The sequence below is a fragment of the Natator depressus genome, chromosome 12 (genome assembly GCF_965152275.1).
Source record: "Natator depressus isolate rNatDep1 chromosome 12, rNatDep2.hap1, whole genome shotgun sequence".
In the NCBI taxonomy this organism is placed as follows: Eukaryota; Metazoa; Chordata; order Testudines; family Cheloniidae; genus Natator; species Natator depressus.
Window position 1 is genome coordinate 41888560 of NC_134245.1, and position 23559 is coordinate 41912118.

Genomic DNA, 23559 nt, shown 5'->3' on the forward strand with positions numbered 1-23559 from the left:
CTTTAGTGCATTTGGCACGTAAATATCTTGCGACAGCGGCTACAACAGTGTCATGAGAATGCCTGTTCTCACTTTCAGGTGACATTGTAAACAAGAAGCGGGCAGCATTATCTCTTGCAAATGTAAACAAATTTGTTTGAGCAATTGGCTGAACAAGAAGTAGGACTGAGTGGGACTTGTAGACCGTAAAGTTTTACATTGTTTTAGTTTTGAATGCAGTTATTTTTTATACATAATTTTACATTTGTAAATTCAACTTTCATGATAAAGAGATTGCACTGCAGTATTTTTGTTAGGTGAATTGAAAAATACTATTGCTTTTGTTTTTTACAGTGCAAATATTTGTAATCAAAAATAAATATAAAGTGAGCACTGTACACTTTGTATTCTGTGTTGTAATTGAAATCAATATATTTGAAAATGTAGAAAACATGCAAAAATATTTAAATAAGTGGTATTCTGTTATTGTTTAACAGTGCGATTAATCACGATTAATTTTTCTAATCGCTTGACTGCCCTACTTTTACACTTTTACACTTTTGCATTGGTATAATTTTTGGCTACTGTGTCTGTTTTTTACCATGTTACCTTCCAGAGCATGCATCTGGAATTCCCAACCTATCCCTTCTCCAGTTCAGCGGCAGTTTCTGTCCTATCCTTTAGTGCTGACATTTAAGAAAAAAAGTAAATAAAATGTAAAATATTAAAGACTTCAGCCCTGCCTTTATTAGAAGTAACATGATTAAATAAAGCAGGTACACAGGAGAGAGGAAATGGAAATGAATAAGACTTTGCAGGTTGGAGGGTTTTTTCCTACAGTGCCTCCTTTCTTTTTGTTAATTTCTCTGTTGAACCAATGAGAGACCAGAAAAGTGAGACTTGGATCTTATCATTCATATCTTGACATGTATAGAAAGGAAGATGAGGAACAAATCAGAATTCCTCTACCAGATCCCTTATCACTGTGCCTTGCCTTCCCATAACTTTTGGGGATAGGAAGGGATTGCATTTGTAGCATCCGGCAAGACTGTGCCTAGTGAGTTGTCTAAACTTACATGTGACACTACACAGCAGTGGTTCCTAACCTTGCAGCTCAGTCAGCACACAGCTGCGGCCCATGTGACATCATCAGGAAGTATATATGTTGTGTGGCTGCGGCTCACGTAACACATAGAGAGCTGCATATGTGGCCCACAATGGTAAATAGGTTGAGAACCACAGAGACCTGATCTCAGCTCAGTGTCACCGACTATCTCAATGAGTCCATCTGGGAACGCAGCAATGAAAGCTCATGGGGAACCTGAACTACACATTCTTAGAGGGAAGCTGTGGACTAAGGCTCTGAATGGTTTTCACATGAATTTGTGGCTTCGCAGCCTGTGGGTCCAGGTCAGAAAGTTGGAAGCTGAGACTTTGTAGAGTAGGGGTTCTCAAACTGGGGGTTGGGACCCCTCAGGGGATCGTGAGGTTATTACATGGGGAGTCACGAGCTGTCAACCTCCACCCCAAACCCCGCTTTGCCTCCAGCATTTATAATGGTGTTAAATATATAAACAAGTCTTTTTAATTTATAAGGGGGGTCGCACTCAGAGGCTTGCTATGTGAAAGGGGTCACCAATACAATAGTTTGAGAACCACGTTGTAGAGGATCACAGTAGTTTCGTGTCAATCTGCATACTGGAACTTGGGAATGTGACAGGCAAGAAAGGTGGAAGGGAGGGACGACAAAATAAAACCACTCGCTGGGAAATGCAGCGGTGTGTGCAGTAAATCTAGGTGCTTCACGAGTGACAGTAAACGTTTTTTTCTCTGACTTTGGCTCAAGCAGCTAAATGTCATGAATGGCAGAGGCAGAGTTGTCTGAGCTAATGCAGTGTCTGATCATGGGACTTGTGCTCTGGGAAGCTGGGATTGCTGCTGCAGGCCCATATTTTGTATTCCCAAAAATTTAATATTGCTACAAAAGCCCAAGCATGGTTCAGCAGGGGACTGAAGACTGTTTTCTTATTACTAAACAGAAAAGTATTAACAGCACAATCTAGAAATAACAAAAATAAAAAAGGTGGGGGTGGGGGTGGGGGAAGAGAAAGCAAAGCACAGAACAGAAAAGACGGCTGCCTACTCTTTTCTTCTTGGTATTATTATTTGTGACAAAGCCCTTGGTCCATTTTTCTTCATAATTTGCAGGACTCCTAATGGGAACAGCACCTCCCAATTACCATGGCTGCCAAAGGCTAATTTGGTTACCCTCAGAATCCACAATAGAGTAACTGTGTCGGCCCTTTGTAGATATTTGCATACTATACATACCAGGAATGTAAAGCAGCTGCCTGGTCCCTATTCCACTATCATGGCAATTATGGGTCATTAGCTTTCTTTCTTTCTTTCTTTCTTTCTTTCTTTCTTTTTCCCTCATCTTCCAGACTCTGCCAGGCAGTAGAAGCAACTAATGTTTTTGCAGGGACAGAAGCAGTGAGAAAAGAGGAACTGCCTTGTCGTATTTGAAGAGTTGGAGGCTGATAAACTGCCACTTGAGTGGTGTTAGCACAACTCTGTTCTTTTATTTCTTGATTACCGCCTCCTTCTTTCTTTTCTTTTTAGTGCCTTCCCCAAAAGAATTTGTGTGTGTGTGTTTTCAAGAGGTGTGTATGAGTTCAAGGGGTACGTGTGCGCTTTGTGCTGGTTGTTAAGGGGTTTCAGTTGTGACTGTGAGGAGCAGCTTTCCTAGTGGTAAAGCATGGGGTTTGAGCAGAGGCGTGTGCTTGCACTTGTCTTGTATGTTCCAGTCAGACACTTCCTGTCAACGCTTTCCTTCTGCTGGGATACACTCAAGGGCTTCTGCTGAAACTATTACAGATTACCGTGGGCCCAGGAATTAAAGGAGTGGACAGAGAGAAAGCTTATCTGAATTTGTTTTGCGTTCAATTTGTCAAATGATCAGAGGCTTTTAATCGTTTCACTCCTTTTCCTTCTGAACAATATTTAGAGTCTTGTGGTAGTTTACATGGAAGCGATGGGATTGCACATACATATTTTTTTGGGAGGGAGCTGGTAATTATATTGACAATATGGATAGTTTGAAAGGCCCAAAGCTTTTGTGTTGTTTTGTTAAAGCAAATAAGGTAAAGCACAAATGTAAATTGCATTTCCAGGTTCACATTAGAGGTTTGCAAATAATACTGAGCTAATGGTTATTGCAAAGGCAAATAGCACTGGGATCAATAGTCTATACAGTAGAACGCAATACCTCTCTCTCTTTTAATCACCTCATTGCAGAAATGGCATTGAAATTTGAAATCTCATTTTCTCCATTTGTACAAATTGAACATAAATCATTGTGAGGGAGGGGAGGTGGCAGGCAACTTCACTCTTTGTGGGATTGCATCACTAATTAGGGCTGGGGAAGCATAGGAGAGAGAGGGCCATAAGCAGGTGTTGCTGTAAATACAGAGCTATGGAGGAAGGAGGGTGTGCTGTTCCTTCGTCTTTCTTTGTGTCCTGTTCCTCTGTCCGTGGAAGGAAAGAAATTAGCAGAGGTGGACAAACGATCGCAGCAAAAGGCTCAAATTATTATTTGTTCAGTATGTGAGTGCTGAGTATGTTTGCCTGACACTGAACAAAGCACAAAGGCAGATGCTGTCCCTGTCCCAAGGAGCTGGTGTTCTAAGTGGGGAGCCTGCCGTAGTGAAGGGGAATAGCTTCAGCCACCCGCAGAAACCTACTCACCAGCTGCGGTATGTCTAACTGCACACACAGATGGGAGTAGAGCCCAAAGACAGCAGCATTCCTGCCTCCTAGAATAAAAGTCAGCCTGGGCTCATCTGCTTGCTCTTCTGCTTGAGAAGTTTATTTCGGAAATGTGGAAACCTCTTTGCTATCAATCACTGTAAACCCTTATTTTCTGGATGGGAGCGGAGAAGCCCTGGCAGCCTGTGCTGTGTATGTACTCCCTCAACACCCAGCTTATCTGGCATGAGTCAGGACATCAAAACATTCAGATCAGTAGGGTAGCTACTGGGTAAGTGATACAGGCTGAAAGACAGAACTGAGATTTGGATTAAAGGGGTTTAGATGAACAGGGTTTTATTTCTCTATGCAGACAGGATATTGCAGGGGGCATTATGAAAGGAGGAGTCGGTGACTAGCAAAGGTTCATGCAGTGTGGCTGGGTATCAAGTGTAACTCCATGGATAATGACTTTAACCTAGTCGCTCACAGGCCCAGAGATTTATCACTATCCCTGTATTTTTCCATCATTTCCTGCATTCTGAACCATTACAATAGGGGATAAAATAGATAACTTCATGGGAGAAACTGTCGTTAGGACTTACTGTCTAAATTGAGTCTCACCAATTGCAATAGCTGAAAGAGAACAAAATAAAATAATAAGAAAAACCAAACTGGAAAATAAGGAGCGAACAGTGAGCCACTTGGAGCTTCTAGCAGAGAAGAACTCAAACCATTTGAGGGACCAAAATCAAACAGGGGCCGAAATCCGACCACGTGGGCCACACAGGTTTGGAATGATTGGTTCAAAAAGAGAGAGACTGAAATAATTTCAAATGCTGGGTTTAAGAAAAGTTATTTTAAAATGCGAATGGGGATACTTCCCCTTGAAGAAAGATAAACCAAGTGATTGTCTGAGAGGGAGTGAGCTTGCATGGGATCTGCTGTAACAGCATTCCAAAAAAAGGTTTACTTCTACACCATGGGCCAGACTGTCCCTTGGCCCTTGCAGAAAAAGCTTTCCCCAGCCTGTGCAAGGTCCAGGCACAAATGCTGTTCTAAATTCAGGGCGGGCTCCCTGCTAGTGCCTCCTGAGATGCAGAGGGTGAGGCGGGAGAGTCTATTCCACCCTTCTGAAGGATGATGCAGCAGGCAGGCTCCTATGGCCCTGCCTCATGCTCTGCATAGGCCTGTACAGGAATCACAGCAGTCCGTAGAGCACTCCATTTAAGGTCTGACTTCCCCAAAGGGCTGTGGAGACTTGGTACAAGATAACTGCCTTGCTCCATGCTGTTGCTTGTGTAAAACATGCCAAATGGCTCTGAGTAGCGACGGGAGTGGAACTCCAGCGAGTGTGCTGTCAGCACCTCGAGCAGCGCGTTTAGCCTGTCCCGCTTGTCTGCCGTATGCTGGATACAGTTGAAGAATATCCAAAAAATGTTGTGAAGAAAAACGTAACGTTTAATTGAAACCCTGTGCACTGAGCACGTCAGAGGAAAGGGAGGGGGGACTGCTAGAGGGTTTGAACTGAAAATCTGTTGGACTTGGTGTGGATCTGAGTGTTGGGGCTGGGGGTGTGGCATCGCCGATTGGGTAGCCAGTGGCTGGGCCAGTGGCCGTGTGTTTACATTTTTATAGCTGACTTATGGGGAGAGAGGTAAACGTGCCCAACTCATCGTTTCTGTGGCTTGTACACAACATTTAAAAAGTTAAGTAACTTGATGTCAGATATTAACTGAAGCAGCCTCCTGCATAAAGCCCATCAATTAAAGCCCAGACACACAGATCTACAGACTGCCAGCATAAACGCCCGGCCTGTTTCAACTCGGGGGTTGGACTCGATGACCTGCTGAGGTCTCCTCCAACCCTGATCTTCTATGATTCTAACTCCTGCAGCAGCACGGGGGGTTGGGGTGGGGGATGGGTGGGAGAGGAGAGATTCTCAAAGAGCCAAGACAAGAGGTCAGTTTGGGCCAGCTGGCAGCCCAGCAACTCCGGACTTTCTTCTGGAATCTGCCATTGTGTACGACACACTCTCAGCTTTCATAAAATAACGTCTTTAGGCCGGATGTTTGTGAACCAAGGGTACATGATTCAGCAACGTCTGCCTGAGACTGCAGACAGGCTGAAACAATAGCTCTGAGAAGTGTGAACTGGCCAGTATTCATTTCAGTGGGGTGTTTCTGCAGCATAGCAAGGATAATTAACATGTCCCATTGTTAATTATGTTCCTGCTTATCAAAGCACACAAGAAAGAATAGGGCCACTGCTATCATGAATGTCTGCACCATATGCTGTGAATCATACCTAACTTCAGTGGCTCAAGTGGACAGAATTTGGTTTGTGGGAAGAGTTTGGAAGAGTTCTACGGCATGGTTTCAAATCAGATGCCTAGCCAGGACCCCAAGCACATAGGACTTTGTGAATCACAAATAAGTAGCACCTTGAATTCCACCTAGGGGTGAATAAGGCCTTGTCAACCGTTGTTTGCTTGCTTTTTGGTGCCCCTGTTGCCACACTGATGTAATGTAGACAGTACCTAAGAAACCAGGTCAGCCTCATGTTTACAAAAAGAGACAGAGGGCTATGCAACCCAGATGGCCCTGCAACCCAGATAATTTCATTTTCTCCTGCAGGAACTTTACATATGTGGTGAAACAGAGGAGATTACAACCTCCAGAGCCCTGCAGGAGAGATTTCAGAGTAGCAGCCGTGTTAGTCTGTATCTGTAAAAAGAAAAAGAGTACTTGTGGCACCTTAGAGACTAACAAATTTATTAGAGCATAAGCTTTCGTGAAGTGAGCTGTAGCTCATGAAAGCTTATGCTCTAATAAATTTGTTAGTCTCTAAGGTGCCACAAGTCCTCCTTTTCTTTCTGCAGGAGAGAATCATTGTGTCAATAACAATAAGCACTTAAATAGCACTTGACATGTTCGGTGTGCTGTACAAGCATCCACTGATTAATACTGACAGCAAACCCTGATGGAGAAACTGAGGCAGGAGGGTAAAGTGACTCACCTGCCAAGGCCATAACGCATGCTGCTGGGAGATACCACATTGGAACCTGGGAATTCCTCACTACCAATCATCTAAACTACATTGCAGACGGGCAATGCCCAACCCTCTAGGATCAGTCTGAGAGGACATAATGAAACCACTGAAACATGATCCTGTCCACCCTGACTGGAGTACACGGACAAGTCAATTCAGTTTCTCAGTCACTGGTATCAAAGGTCTTTAATAGGTCCAAAAGAATCAAAATGCACATCTGACCTCTATTCATGGGTAGCAGGCAATAATTGGCCAACAAAACGAATGCCGTTTCTGTGCCATATTGAGGCTTAGGGCCAAATTGAAAGGGTTATAAAAATCTGAAGACTCCAGAGGGACTCGGAGTTGCTTTGGCTGAACCTTTTAAGGAACCTTACCCAAATCGGGAAGGATGAATAGAAGGAGCTAGTGTGCAAGATTGAAAGTGTCAAGAGGGAATTTATGGAGTATCATGTGAAGAGGTTAATCTCCAGAAGCATTAGACCCAGTACTTTCTTTTCTGACAAACTGTACCACTTTGGGAGGGGTACCAGTCTATCTTATCTGTTGTTGGCTAAAGTTCCCTGCTTCCCCAGCTCATCCTGACCACAATGAGCAAACCTTGTAAAAACTAAGCCAGAGAAGGTGCATTTGTCCTCTCCTGACCAGATGTGCTACTGTAGAGTTGGCCAGTCCAGTCTGAATCTGATCAATTTTGTCTACAATGTAGACCGGGATCAAAGACCCTAAGCCTCCAGAAATTGCACATCCTGGTCCTCTAGATCTCCAGCACATGGCAGCATTGCTCAAGTCCATCAGATACTTTACAGTGACCCTCAAAATGGCACCATTCCCCTTAGTATATATTCCTGTTTAACAAAAAATAACTCTCCAAGCATCTCTCTGTTAAAACTTTCCTTTTCCCTGTCCCTTCATCCCTGCCTCGCTCACAAAAGAAACAGCCGATAGAATCTGGGTTGGGGTCCTGATAAACGGTGCTTGCTGACTCACACATGCGCACAAAGCAGGGAGCCGTGGCCAGAGGAGGAAGTAGAGAGGAGGAGAGGAAAGTAGCGGGACCAGTACTTTTCCACGCTGCAGTACCATTGGCTCAAATGCTGTCAACATTTTGGGTATTTTACAGTTAAAATCATACTTCTCAGTTCAGGCCTCACAACCATAAAATCTGGCCCTCTACACTCTAGCTTGAAAATATTTGCTAGTTAGCACTGAACTTTTTGCTATATACATTAAGTATGCATCTATTTTCCTACCCGAAGAAAGCAGAATGAGAAGTATTCATCTATTTACCAGTTATGCTTCTGAATGAAAAATATATATATTTTTTGCTATAGACAGATAAATAATTCATGCTGGGGACAGGTATTTTAAAGGGTTTGTTGGGGTGATTTTGGAGTGGCCATTATACTTGTGGGTAGCAAAGTCATGAGTAGATTAGGCAGCTCCAACAAATGAGTGCTAATAACACCTTTACACGATACCACACCAGCATGTCTTCTGTATACGCTACATATTTTACAGAAAATCTATTTCAGAAAGGATTTTAGAGAGTTTTAAGAATTTTTATTGGTACTCTTTTTCATACATCTCTTCTTGTAAAGCCAGATGGCTGTCATTACTGGGAGTCTGACTCGACAGGGCTATGAAGAAGAGAAAAAATGATAACTAATAAAATTTTAGAAACTCTAAAAATTACATAAAGTAGCCTTCTGTGCCTAATGATCTGATGATTTTAAGAGCTGATATCTTGGGACCTTCCACCCTGTGGAACAAATTCTGTACCCACAGGAAAGATCTGAAATCTCAAATCTCCCCTTTCTGTTCCTGATGGATCATGAAATATTGGTCCTTAAAATTGTCTCCGATCCATGACAGAATGTCACCTATTCTGCTCCTCAAACCACTGCTATTGATGAAGTGAGCTGTAGCTCACGAAAGCTTATGCTCAAATAAATGTGTTAGTCTCTAAAGTGCCACAAGTACTCCTTTTCTTTTTGCGAATACAGACTAACACGGCTGCTACTCTGAAACCTGCTATTTGGGAAGAAATCCAACATCTGGATGGAAGAAAGAAACATTCCTCTGACAATTTGATTTAAAAAAATAACCCTTCCTCTAAACAGCAAAGGTCAGCTGTTAGTTGAGCAGAGGTTTGGGATGTTTGAAGTAGACTGGACAGAGAAGGAATAGAGTACAGTATGCACTGTACTTCCCTCTTCTTCCAAATTGCCCTGTCCTGTGGTGAACATGGATAGTGTTCAGTCCTGGACCGGCGACAGAATGAAAGGCCATTGTTTCTGATGAATTCCTAGGACTGGGATGGGAGCTTTACGTCACGAGAGTCCTGTGCAGCTGGAGACATACAGCCAACTTTTCAGTTCCACCTGGTTTCGAGTGCCTCCACGTTTGAGTGCCCAGCTTGAGATGCCTTGGGCCTGATTTTCAGAGGTGCTAAATGCCTGCACTTCCGTCTGGAGTTGTATGTACTTGTCACCTCTCCAACTGAAGCCAAGGTGTCTCGAGTTAGGCTCCCAAATCCAATGTCCACTTGGCTTTGCAGGTTGAGGAATATGAAAAATAATGTTCTTCAAAATGGATAAACTCTAAATATTTTCTAAAACAGTTTTGCTCTAAAACGTGCAGCACACACAGAACACAGGTTGGCGTGGTGTGCTGCGCAAGCTCTGTTTTTGCTCTTTGGGGAGAGTGACATAACTTACTCATGGCTTTGGCACAAGTGAGTAAAGATCAGAGTCATCCCAAATGCCTGCTGATCAAAGCTTTCTGCTGCACCACACTGTCATAGATAGTCTGTATTCACGTGTGTGCATGCATACATACACACAGAGTGCAAAAGTTTTTAGCAGAAGGAATGAAAGAAAACAAGTGGACATCCTTATATTCCATGGAACAATCTAGACTTCATAAAATAGAAATCCGTAATAGGAAATCTAGGATTGCTTCTCCCCGTGAGTAGTGAATCAGACATGCATGTCTTTCATGTTAGTGGGACTTGCAGGATTTTTTTTTCTGTGAGCCACATTGTAATGTCACTCACCTAGTTAAGTGAAAGTATTTGAGGGTGCACTTGTCATAAGATGATTCTCTTTCATGGTTTAAAATCACAGAATTCTGAGGGCCAGTTCCCTCAAGTTCTTACCTGTGTCATAGATAGACTGGCCCTCTTACAGGAGGAATGCAAGGTCCCAAGCCTGGTTTTCCTTGTGGATGGACTGCCACATATTGTTGCCTCATTAAACTAGCAAATATGTCTTGTGAAAAACCGTGCCTCTGACTATGTGACATCTGTAGAACTGGTCTGATTCCAGAGTAAGAAACCAGATGCACTTCAAATGCATTAAATAAAATAAACAAATGATTTAATTCATATTACTTAAATATACACCTCCACCCCAATATAATGCTGTCCTCGGGAGCCAAAAAATCTCACCGCGTTATAGGTAAAACCGCATTATATCTAACTTGCTTTGATCCACCGGCGCGCACAGCCCCGCCCCCCAGGAGCGCTGCTTTACTGCGTTATATCTGAATTCCTGTTATATCGGGTTGCATTATACCGGGGTAGAGGTGTATTCATATTCACAACACTACCAGATAATTACATGGTATGAGGATAGAGTAGTTTTGTATGTTAAGAATCATAGAAATTAGAGATAAAAGAGATCCAATAGGTTGAGTTCACCCACTCCTCTAGCCAGTGCAGGATTATTCCTACACAGTGTCTTCTCCAGGACTTTGTCCAGCCTCGCTCTAACTGATCCAAGCAATTGGTCTTCTGCCACTTCCCCTGGGGACTATTTCAAAAACCAAGACATCCTCACTCTTAGGTGTTAGGGGGCTTATACCTTCACCCACTTACTTCCCTGGTCCTTCTCGCATGAACAGAGAGCAACAATACCCGAAGTTCAAAGGTGCAAAAAATTCGATGTTTATTGGGGTGAACTTCCAGCAAACATGATTCCAGTTTCCTTCCTTAGTGTCCCCCTTCCCAGCTCTGACACCACAGAGCCTTACACCTGTGTCCCTGTTCCCATTCCTGCCCTTAGCTAAACATGATTCCAATTTCCCCACCCCCATTCCCTGTTCCCATTTCCCCCCCGCCACATACACACACTTCCTGATTGACTGCAGACTATATAGTAAAACTTGAGTTCTGCTTAGCTATACCTTAACCAATCATTTTACTGAAATTTAACTACCAATCCTAACATATTGTAACATGATTATTTAACCAATTATATCCCACCACCTTAATTAGTTTACACCCAGCAAAATTAATTATACAGCAAACAGAAACAATCACAGAACCAGACAGAGATTATACAGACAAACAACAGGGAAATGGGGACTATAATGACAAAACAATAGAAAAGTGAGGATTTCACATCCCAGCTATTGATAAGTGAGTTCTTGCCAGACAGGATGCTATCAAACTAAGTTTCCTTTTACATCTTCTAGGCACTTCCCTTTCTCTGGAGGCGATAGGCATTATCAGGACAGGATTGTATCCTAACAGCCCAATAGCACCTTCTTTCAATGTGACTAGTTTGGGATGTGAGGATGTGACCGGTCGCTTCCCAGCTTATGGCTGCCTCTGCTGCTTATCCAAAGGCCTTAGCCTAAGAACAGGGCCTCAGACTGTCACAGTAAGAGAAGGCTCTTACACTGGCAGACAGTGATTTTGATTGTTTCTTTTATACCTCTATAACTAGCCAAGTGATAAGAATACACCTAAATTCTTAGAGTATAGGCCTTTACAGACAGGCCTGAATATCTATATCCTAACATTAGGAAACAATTCTTCATGTCCAACATTGATTTTCCTTTGCTCAGATTCAGAGTTATCCCACCATAGACCACCCCTCCCTCTCCTTGTGGTTTAAACCCTTCAGATGTACTTTGTGGTTACAATGTCCTCTCTTAATCATTTCACTTGCAACCAAAATCAGATTTGAAACTGCATCTAGAAAGGTGAAAGGGCAGGGCACCAGTCCTGGGTCTCAACTGTTATCCCTAGAGCAGATAACAAATCTCAACCTCAGTTATAATAAACAAATCCTCCACACAGCCCTGTCGTCTGTGTGTAATGTTAGAGGAGTAATGTAGGGCGCAGTGTCTAGAGAGGAAGGTGGACACAGCCCCTGCCCTTTGCCTGTGGGCCCAACCCACAGAGTTGGGAGGAAAATGTGGGCTGAATGTTCTGTTGAGCTCATTTGGAAGCTCTGTGCCCTTTTAGATCAATATTAGGGTTTATATATATGGGAGAGGGTGTATATAATTCTGCCTCCTGAGTTCCCCTTTGCTTTAGCACAGTGAAAGTCGGAGACGTGGAAAATAACTATTTATTAACGCAGAGGATTGAAATCAAAGGAATGGGATAAATAATTCCGTGTTTTTGCTAGCATTAAAGCCTCCTTCCCATTGCCTCAGCCTATGATCAGATGAGGCTAACAAACAAGAAAGACTCACTGGCTTAAACTGTTTCTTTTAATGGTTGTATAGGACATACTCTCAACACTTTAATATCTCCCTCACCAATGCAGCTGGGATTTAGCCACACATTGATCAGCAAGGGCACACAGCTCCAGCCCCTTTGCAGCAGCTGGACAGCATCTTTAGGTGCTTTTGTTAAGTGCTAGGAAATAAAGTTTTCCTGTGAGATACAAAAAGGAGGAGGGGGAAGGGGATCCTCAGCTGGGGCAAGTCCTAAGTTAGCCTGTGATCCCCCTTGGTGTGCTCATGCCAAGGCACAGCTGTGACATTAACAGGCAGACATTCGAAGCATAATAATAATTCTGCAGATCAAAGCAGCCTTTCTTCAGACAATTACAGAAAAATTGAAGCTCTCCTTCAAGAGAAATGCATCTTTCTTTCTTTCTTTCTTTCTTTCTTTCTTTCTTTCTTTCTTTCTTTCTTTCTTTCTTTCTTTCTTTCTTTCTTTCTTTCTTTTTCTGAGAAAATTGGTTTCTCAGGGCTATAGAAAGAGCCGATTGGAAGCTGAAATCCTCTATCTCTGCCCAGGGGTGGGATTCACAGGGTTAGACATGTAACATCTGAAGGCTGATTTTTTTAAAATTGATATCCAAGAATAAAAGAGCGAATAGTAGGAGAAGCTGATCAGGAATGAATAAAGTCTCCTTTTAAGCTGAAATACACTCCCCCCCCCCCCATTTTCCCTCCAGAAAAGCCGGACTGTAATTGCTTGCAATCACTCGGCACAAATTGTCTGCTCGTATTTGCTTTTTAATTTTGTATAATCTGGTCCATTTCGCTCTCCCTGCCTTTGAGCTTAACCTTTCTCTCATTCTCTCTTGCACGCGCCTTCCCTTTCTCTCTTGCTTTAATTCTTCAGTGTTGTTAAAAAAATTAGTAATAATTCCCAATGATATTTGATGGCTTTTACTAAGCAAAGGCATTGAGAAAAAATAAAAGACTGAATGGACACATCTGGTTAGATTTTCATCGCTGTCTGTGAAGTGTTTATTTATTTATGTATTTATTTTATTTATTTCTTCCTCAGAATACAATGGCTACTTTAATAAATATGTAGAATGACCCCAAAGTGAGCCAAGAGTTAGAAATCCTTTGTGCCACCTGCAAGAGAGAGAATCCCAGGAAAAGAGAGAGGTTGCTTTAACTCGCTGTATGTGATTGGATTTCCCAGCATACCTTTCAATGTTCCTTTATATCAAATTATTTACATTAAAGACTATGATCGTGAAATTGAGGTTACAGTAAATGCTGCTTAGGTTAAAGAGTCTGGATTTGGAGGGAGGGATGGCGAGAGAGAGAGTCATAGTGGCAGCAGCAAAAGAGGGAGAAAGAATCAGGCTGTACCAGAGAAAGGGCGAAATGGGGCACATGTCAGATGAGGGAAAGTGGAGGCTGGCTGAGTGGGACAGAAGTGGGCAGAGCTGTTAGGCGGGGTGGTTTGTTGCCAACCCCATTTTATATACATTTGCTAGTTAGAATTTTTTGTTTGAAATGGGGATGTTGCATGTGCCGAAGTTCTCCCTACCATGCAGCGGGAAGAGAGATGTGCAGATGTAGAATGTATTACCAGGAGCTCCTAACTTCTGGGTGAGAAGTGATGGAGAGCCATGACAGGGTTGAGATTTTGCCTGGCAAATGCTAAGGATTCCCGCCTCTAGTCCTCCGCCACTGCATGTCCTGTCCATTCCCTGTAAATATAGCTGTTTCCAGTGGCCAGATCCTGAGGGCCTTACTCAGTTTTTGCTTTCAATCCTTACTCCAGCAGACTCCCATTGAAATCAGGGCCTCAGGATTTGGCCCCGTTTCCCTGTTTTTGAGTAGAAACATATTTTATTCTTGTGTAGTTTGGATTGTAGTAGAAAATGGTGCCTGAAAATGGGGGGGAGACCTAGAGAGGGGCGTAGAGAGAACATTTTCCCTAAACTGTCTGTCAGAGAGAAAATAGCTTCTCATTGTTCATACTACTTTTAAAGATGAATACATGTAGCTTCAGGGGCATATCAGGGGCAGCTCAGAGATCAAATGGTTGAAGACTTCTACCACTCTGCCACCTTTTACTTTTTTTGAACTGCTGACTGCCCTTAGCCAACTCTGCAGCCTATCCCTCAACATCAGGGCAGCCTCTTCACCTGCTGTTCAGTCTGCCACTCTCCCTTATGTATGGCTGGCAAGCAGCGGTACCTCTCGCTCAGCCATCCCGGCTGCAGCTGTTAAATGTAAACTGGCTGGCCATTTGCTCACCTAGGTCCAATATTCATCTGTTCTTCGGCTGCTAGTGGTTACCTTTCCAAAATGGTAGTGTAGTCCTCTGGTTTAGTGTGTATGGTCATGCTGACTTCTAATGGCTGGAGGCCCACTGAGGTCAAAGCCTTATCGCTCTTCTCAGCTGACGGCTATTTTCATTTAGCCCAAGTGCTATAGATCTGTTTTTTGGGATCCTTGGTTCTGGGTTGAATACCCAGTTGTTGTCTGAAGTTCATGGATTCATCATAATACTCCTTATTCCACTAATACCCCCTTTCCCCAAAATTAACAATAAGAACAGCAACAACACTACCTAAGTCTTATTGGTGAAGATGGCCTGGGGCATTTTAGCTTACCTTTAACTTCTTATGGTTGTTGTCAGAGGTTGTATATGCAACCGGAGCAGGGCTTTGAAGCCTTGTGGTAATGGTTTGTATGTAGTTTGTGGCTAGAAATGGAATAAATTCTTTTCTTCATTTCAGAAGAAAACATAAGGATTGTTTTGTTTTAATTTCTAGGGATTCCGAAGGGACGATTGTAGCCAGCAGCGGAGATGCCTTTTCCTTAGCCCTGTAGAACTTCTCTGGAAATAAACCTGGAGCCCGGTGCTGTGCAGGGACTCCCTGGAGAAGCCAGGGCCAGAAGTGCCCCACTGCTTCCCCAAGAGTTCTCTTCTTTCACACATGCCCTTCTTACCGGGAGCCAGCCTCTGACGGGACACGGCAGTCAGCTCAAGCTCTGATGTCTCTGATGATTTCTCCCTAGGTAAAGAACCTTTTCTTCATTTCTTTTACACCCAAATATCTGCTAAAAATATAGGGCAGAGATTGCACAGAGAAAACTGAACATTTTTCTTGGGGATCTCCACTCTACTTACAGTGTATTGAGGCTGTAAGAGGAGCAGGCAGAGAGGCGTTCAGAGGGGGCCCCTTCACCCTTGAAAAGATACACAGATTCACCCTTTAAAAACAAAGAGTTGCTGATTCCCAGCAAACAAACCTTTAGAAAAAAAGTGCAATTTAAAAAAGAAAATTACATGTATATTTTTTCTTGACACATTTTTAAGTGCTGTTTGTAACTGACTTACAATGCTCATATTATTCAGCTTTTCATTTGAAATTCTAATCAGTCCTTTGAATGGGCTAGTGTGGCCTGGGAAATGAAGGGAATAAAATATTTCCATTGAATTATGATTTTTTGCTGACTTCTTTGCTCACATCCCAGAACCACATTCTCTGGCACGAGACCATTCTTGGTATAGTCTTAGTTGTTTGTCTGACAAAACATAAGAATACAGGAAATCTGATAAACACCCAGGTCTGTCCCATCATATTGAGGTATTTATGAGCACACCCCTGAAGTTTGGAGGGTTTGGAATTTTATCCAAGTTTCCTTCTGATTTACTTTCCCTTGTTAGATCATGAAGGAAGCTATTTTCTCTTAAGTTATACGGTATCTTTCCTAGTGGCAAAGCCTTGTTCTCTAGTTTTTCAGATTTAGCCATACCCGGCTTAAAAAGATACGGCTGGTTTCTCAGACCAACACCTGGTATTTATTACATATCTTTAGTAAATACAACAACATTTGCCAAAACATGTGGTTTAAGAAGATTGCTGTGCCTGAATTAAATAGAGTTTTAAACATCTGTTGGTGCTTTTTAAAGATGTTCATAGTTCAGTGAGAAAAAAGCAAAACCAGTAGTGTTGTCCCTCTTAGAAAGAGAAGATCTTTTCTGGAGCATGATGGACAAAATTCATGTTTCTGGTGTGGAGCACTGCACCATTCTAGAGCTGACTAGCGGCCTCATTCTCCAAGGTGTCCCCTGAGTGCTACCTGTGAGGTGCTGATCATCCTCAGTGACCACTGAGTCGGTGGAAATTCGGAATGCTCAGAGTTTGATGGGATTGGGCTTCAGAGTTGTCTCTGCTGGAATCCTATATCCCATGTATTCTGGTGAAACACTCATTCCTCTGGTAGTTACTAACTTGCCTAAAGTCACCCGTGATGCGTGTGGTGGAGCAGGGGATTGAACACACGTCTCTCAAGTCTTAGGCCAGTGCCCGAACTCTGTGTCATCCTTCCTCTGGTCCTGTGAAACCTCAGTTGGGAAACAGGGCCAAGGTGCTGTGTACACAAGAAAAAACTCTCCCTCCCCTAAAGAGCTTGCCATCTGTGTGTGTGACCACAACCAACCGGTGGATCCAACAGACAGGAGAGCATGACGTAATGGGGACAATTAGGATGAGAGTAATAAAGAGTGGTCATAGCATATCAGCTGCCTAAGCACTGGTGGGTTTTGTGGAGTCGTCATGACAGTGGTGAGCGTTAAGGAGAGATTTGCAGGAGGATAATGCAGTGGCTTTGCACATTGTATATGGGGAGCTCATCCCCAGAACTGGTGGTGTGGGAGAAAGCACAGCGATGGGGGAGGTAAAACTGGACTGAAGGGTGGTGTCACTGCCAGTGCTGGGGGAGCCTCAGGGGCTCAGTACAAGATAAATGGAGTGGTAGTGTGGGGCAAAGCAATGGAGAGTCTTTAAATGTTGACAAGGCGTTTAAAGTTTGTTATGGCGTGGACGGGGGAAGGACATAAAGAGGAAGATGATGCTGTAGCAACGAGCTAGAAACATGGTCTTTGCAGCAGCATTTTGAATGGATTTAAGGAAAGTATGATGACATTTTTCAAGGCCAGACAGGAGGCTATAGCCTGGATGAGTTCTAGCTTTGTAAATGGAGAAGAAAGGACTGATCTCAGAGAGATTGTGCAGGAAGAAGCAGCAACACAGCCTGGATGTGTGGGTCTAGAGAAAGTCCAAAATGGTGCCCATAGACTGAGAAGGAGAGGGAGTGAGGAGCCCTTAGGGGGAAAGGTTAAGGTCTAATTTTTAACCAATCTCCTATTCCTTTAAATAGGATTCCACGTAATACCAGAACGAACGGCGGCTCTGCAGCCAAACAGTGCATTTCTGAGGCTACGAGGGCCTCAGCTGTTAGTTGGTTAAGTGTTAGGGGGCATTATGGTGAGTTGAAATCCACTCCCATCCAATCAAGGATGTGAGATCCTTGATACCTGAGTGTATGTTTGGACCCTTTCGTTCTCCAGGGCACTTTCTTCATAACAGATGTTTCAGTGTCTTTCAACCAGTGAGAAAAGTTCATTATATTTTTAATGTGATTTTAAAAAATTAAAATAATGATTTGATATACAGGCATTGATGAAAGATGTATTTTTAAAGCAGTAAATTAAAATCTCATTAATATTTCAGTGAGAATATTTTGTGCTTATCTGTTTCATCTCCATTTTTGACCTATGGCTTGGAGTTCACAGCATGAAGGAGATGGTGAAATCTGTTCACCATAAAATGTTAATTATAAGTAAATTACAGCACAAACGTTCAATCAGCCACATTAATTCTACATAAAGTGAATTATTGTAGCAGAAAATTTTAAAATGTGACTGAATTTTATAATCTTGATCCTCCATTTTCTACCTTTGCTTTTAGTTCTGAGTCCACTGTTTTCTTCCCCAGCATGGCTAAGTTCTGTGCATGTGGATCGCAAGTACTTTCCACTTAGGAGACGTTAAAAATTCAGAAGTACAATTTGATCCATTTGCACGCAACCTCCTGAATGACTCTTAATAACATAACAATCTCTTTGCCCAATGGCAAAATGTAACAGATGTTTGAACTGTTTACCCAGTTGTTTAAAGCTGAGAAGGCCCTAACTCAATGCCCTGAGAAACATGAAGCTGTTTTGCTCGTGTTACCAAGGTAGATGGCAATACCATGGCATTCTACCCAAAGAGAAGTGGGTGGGACCAACTGAGTTGACCAGTGTAATGTTCTGTACATTTTCAAAGCATTCAATCTAGTTTTAGTCATAGAATCATAGAATATCAGGGTTGGAAGGGACCTCAGGAGGTCATCTAGTCCAACCCCCTGCTCAAAGCAGGACCAATCCCCAATCAAATCATCCCAGCCAGGGCTTTGTCAAGCCTGACCTTAAAAACTTCCAAGGAAGGAGATTCTACCACCTCCCTAGGTAATGCATTCCAGTGTTTCACCACCCTCCTAGTGAAAAAGTTTTTCCTAATATCCAACCTAAACCTCCCCCACTGCAACTTGAGACCATTACTCCTCATTCTGTCATCTGCTACCACTGAGAACAGTCTAGAGCCATTCTCTTTGGAACCCCCTTTCAGGTAGTTGAAAGCAGCTATCAAATCCCCCCTCATTCTTCTCTTCCGCAGACTAAAAAATCCCAGTTCCCTCAGCCTCTCCTCATTGACAAGTGCTATGGCTGAATCCCTGTGCACTTTCTTGAAAATTTAGGGGAAAGTGTTGCTGGTCTCTGGACTCTTGAGGTACCAGAGTTCTCATTTAATACTGCAACTACATACATAAAGTTCAGCTTCCGGAGTTAAATCCAAATGGCATTAAACCATTATAAAACACTGTGCTGAGACAAACTGTCTTGCAGTAAATGCTGAATATGCCATCTGTGCTCTGAATCACCCTGATGCTAGCATATCCAGGAGATCACACAGCTCCTCAGTGTTCTAAGTCTCAGTTAGGGTGACCAGATGTCCTGATTTTATAGGGACAGTCCCGCTATTTGGGGCTTTTTCTTATATAGGCACCTATTGCCCCCCACCCCCGTCCTGATTTTTCACACTTTCTGTCTGGTCACTCTAGTCTCAGTAGTAGTCCCAGAAAAATAGTTTCCCATTTGATGAATAAATGCCCCAATACTTTCCTACTCCTGACAAAAAATTGATCAAGGCCTCTAATAAATTCAGAACTTTCTGGCAAAAGCAGCAGATCTGGCGAAATTATTGTTCTAGGTCTCTTCTCTAATGTCATGCCTCTAATGTCTCTGATCAATTTCAAAGGCTTATTACAGTGCAAGTATGAAAAGATTAGAGATTCAAACATGGTTTTAATCCCATCCTGTACGGGAAAGTGAATGAGATGAATGAGGGGTTTTGTACCTTTGCCGTCTTTGGCTCCACCACGCTGTAAAGTGTTATGTGATAAAAAAAATCAATTTGAATTTGGATGTTTCTTAAATCTTTTAAATCTCAAACAGTGACTAATGGGCATATTCTTTGGAGACTGTAATGGTGACATTTCACTGCCTAGAGACGTCTTTGAGCTCAAAACTGTTCTCCTAAAGCAACTATAAACACTTTTCTGGAGAGCTTCCCTCCTCAAGAGTTCTAGACAGCACTACAATCCCAAGGAAATACTCAAAAGTATAGAAAATGTCTGCTCATTAGAAACTGGTATCCCATTTGGCAACACTGAAAGAGCCTCTAGGCCAAGCACCTGCTTGTTGTTTGGTAATAGATAGAGCTACTCCATATGAATGTAAAGCTGATTCAATTTGGGTGCCAAACTATCTCACTGGTCTGAAAACCACTCCAGATTGGTACCAAGATCCCCTACTTTGGTAATTCAGTACAGTTTACATCTGACTCATCCAACTGTCAAAACCAAAATAACACCACTCCCACCTAATCCCTAATCACTGCAAAGGTAACCTTGCTGAGCAGGTAAATGCTTGCTGTACTTGGCTATGCCCTCCTCATCTGAACTCTGCATTTGCTGTTGCATAATAAACCTATATGTGAATGTTGTTTGTGAACAAATATCAGGTATCTGTGACATGGCTCAGCTCTTTCCATTAGGAGAATGTAGGGACTTGGCACTGGCTCCTCAGCTCAACCATTCCATTAAAATCCCTAGAACCCCGCCAGAAAGCTGCAGCAGTTTGTGAAAGATTGAAATGTTTTTTATGGTAGTAAAGAACACACAGAAATGGAACTCCTAACACATTTATGAAGGGAAGAAAAATCCATCTGTAAAAGTGGGGTGGGGGTTGAGAAATTTCCAATTTGCTAATGGCAGGCACTGCTAATCTACAAATGTATGCAGGAGCTGGTGATCCTATAGCACAGTGAGATAACCTTGAGGATTAAAATGTCTGAGAGGAAAGAATTAGAAAGCTGGCCCTATTAAGGGGAAAGGAACATCCAGGCAGACCAAGTGGATAAAGTTAGACAATGGAGTGTTTTGTTTTCTCAGAAAGGTATGTGTGCCCACGTTTGGTTCTGCCATAGCAATCCCTTATAGGGTCCTGAGGATCCCTACAACATATGCCTGTTTAAGCTATCCAGCTTCACTGAGTCCTAAACAGTTTGTTACCTAGGAAGGGCAGGGCTCCTGGAAGCATGTGCACACAAGTCATGGGCAAAGACCAAGGCAGCTATCTCTGCATAGCTGATGAGAAGTAAAGGATCCCAGTTTTCCCATTCAAGAGCTTGAACTTGCAAAGTGCTGAGCTCTTCAGCTCCCACTGACTTCAATGAGAATTGAAGGCGCTCATCTCCTTGCGGGATTGAGTCCTGAGTGAATATAGAACTACTTTGAAGGAGATGAGCTTGTCCCCTTGATGGTTTGGTCTGAATAGCTGCAGTGGGCAGGAGCATTGAATCAGGATCAGCTGGTATTCAGATGGTCTTCTTAGAAATACCTAAGATAGAAATAAACAGAGCATTTTTCAAGGTTCCTTCCCCACTCTGAACTCTAGGGTACAGATGTGGGGACCTGCATGAAAGACCTCCTAAGCTTATTCTTATCAGCTTATGTTAAAAACTTCCCCAAGGTACAAACTTTGCCTTGTCCTTGAACCCTATGATGCCACCACTAAGCGTGTTAAACAAAGAACAGGGAAAGAGCCCACTTGGAGACGTCTTCCCCCAAAATATCCCCCCAACCCCTACACCCCCTCTCCTGGGGAAGGCTTGATAAAAATCCTCACCAATTTGTACAGGTGAACACAGACTCAAACCCTTGGATCTTAAGAACAATGAAAACTCAATCAGGTTCTTAAAAGAAGAATTTTAATTAAAGAAAAGGTAAAAGAATCACCTCTGTAAAATCAGGATGGTAAATACGTTACAGGGTAATCAGATTCAAAACATAGAGAATCCCTCTCGGCAAAACCTTAAGTTACAAAAAGACACAAAAATAGGAATATACAGTCCATTCAGCACAGCTTATTTTACCAGCCATTAAACAAAAGGAAATCTAACGCATTTCTAGCTAGATTACTAACAGTTGTAAGGCTGCATTCCTGATCTGTTCCCAGCAAAAAGCATCACACAGACAGACAGACCCTTTGTTTCCCTCCTCCAGCTTTGAAAGTATCTTGTCTCCTCATTGGTCATTTTGGTCAGGTGCCAGCGAGGTTACCTTAGCTTCTTAACCCTTTACAGGTGAAAGGGTTTTGCCTCTGGTCAGGAGGGATTTTATAGCATTGTATACAGAAAGGTGGTTACCCTTCCCTTTATTTTTATGACAGCATTCATTGGGATTCAACCCAGATTTCCCATAATATCGTAGCATACATTAATAAATTGTGAAAGGGGAATTATTTTTAGTTATATACATATACAAAATATATCTCACTACCACTATGGTACATGCATTTTCAACTCCAGGTGCAAATAACAAACACGATATCTTGATATTTGCATGCATAGCTGCCGTGATGCAGCATAAATTTTTGCATGTGAGGTTCTAAAAAATCTGTTCTCTAATAATTTAGACTTGCATTCTTCCTAGTAGATTTGGCGCACCGACTAGTTTGACACTGAGACATATGCCTCACTGCATTTGGGTTATAACAAGTACAAGTAATAGTTACGTGCTGCTAGCAAGGCACAGATAATGCTAACCATTTCAGCAAGTGTGTTTATGGAAAGGGTAGGAAACAGACTTAATCACAAGAATCTGACAGATCCCAAATGCCGTGATACAAGGATGATAGACCTATTGGAAATATCTGAGATAGAAAGATGTGTCATTTTAATTTGTTCTGCCATCTCTTTTTTACAATGTGCCCAACATTTAGTAATTTAAAAGCATGGTATTAAGAGTAAAACAAGTCGGATCATGGAGGCTTCTCCTCCTTTGGCCCCCAATGTAGAACAGAGATGACTTAACAGAATTAAAAATACTAGTATTGTCCTGTTCCTAAAAATTTTTGCTGGGTTTCTAGCTGCTACCTCTGTCAGTTACATTGTTCATGGGAAATACAGATCTGATTCTTCTCTCCTGATCTCTGGATCCCAGAGCAGCTGTCTATATGAGACATATCATTCATCACATGCAGACCCGGGTCTCCTTCCAACAATAAATATACCTGACTGCCAGAAGCACCAAGGAGTGGCCTTAAAGTGGGGATTCACCAGGATGTCAAAAAAAATCAGAGTAGATCAGCAAAACCTCTTGCAATGAAAAGGAATGAGAGAGAGAGTGCATGAAGGATCACAGAGGATGTTAAGAGCTCTTGTTTTCCAGTAAGCAGCATGATTGGCAGCAGAAATAAACACTAACGGGAAGCTTGTGTATCAGTCTAATTGTATAATTGCAGGTTGCTTTCTGCATAGTTTGATGTGCAGATGGTATTAGTGTGTAAGTGTCTCTTCAGCCGTTTGCTAGTCAGTCGACCACTCAGAAGTCGTTCAGTGGGTTCCTGCGCAGACACTTGCCGTTTGCATTCAGCTGAGCTCCAACATAACCACAGTTTAAGTTTAACACATTTCCCGTTGTTTTGCCTACCTGATGTCCAGAGTTTTGCCTGCACATCCAAGCCCGTAAGCCAGAAATAAAAAATAAAAAGGGGACAGCTATCCACATGATGTCAGAAGAGTTGCTACCAGACACGGAGGAAGATGCTCAATGTCACCCTCTTAATTTGGAAGAAATTTATTATATTTGTCAGCACATTGACATACGGAAAATACCCTCAGCCTATGCTCCCTCACTAACCCTCCTAATAGCTCCATGTGGACATTGAACAGGAGGGGGGCGAGCAGACTCTTGTGGAACCCCGCCTAAGAGAGCCCTCAGGGCAGATAAGCAATTGCCAAATACTGCGCTCAGGGATGAAGCTAGAATGACGCCCTGAGGGCAGCCCCGTCTTCGGTTCAGGTCTGCAGGCAAAGCCATAGCA

At 42.7% G+C, this 23559-nt stretch overlaps 1 long non-coding RNA gene across 1 annotated transcript in view; it reads left to right on the top strand.

Moving 5' to 3' along the window:
- The window catches only part of LOC141996729 (uncharacterized), a 501980-nt gene that overhangs the window by 365629 nt on the left and 112792 nt on the right, over positions 1-23559 (top strand). The window contains exon 3 of the long non-coding RNA XR_012641589.1: positions 15054-15300. This is a non-coding gene — a long non-coding RNA (uncharacterized LOC141996729). The remainder of the gene's footprint in view (positions 1-15053; positions 15301-23559) is intronic.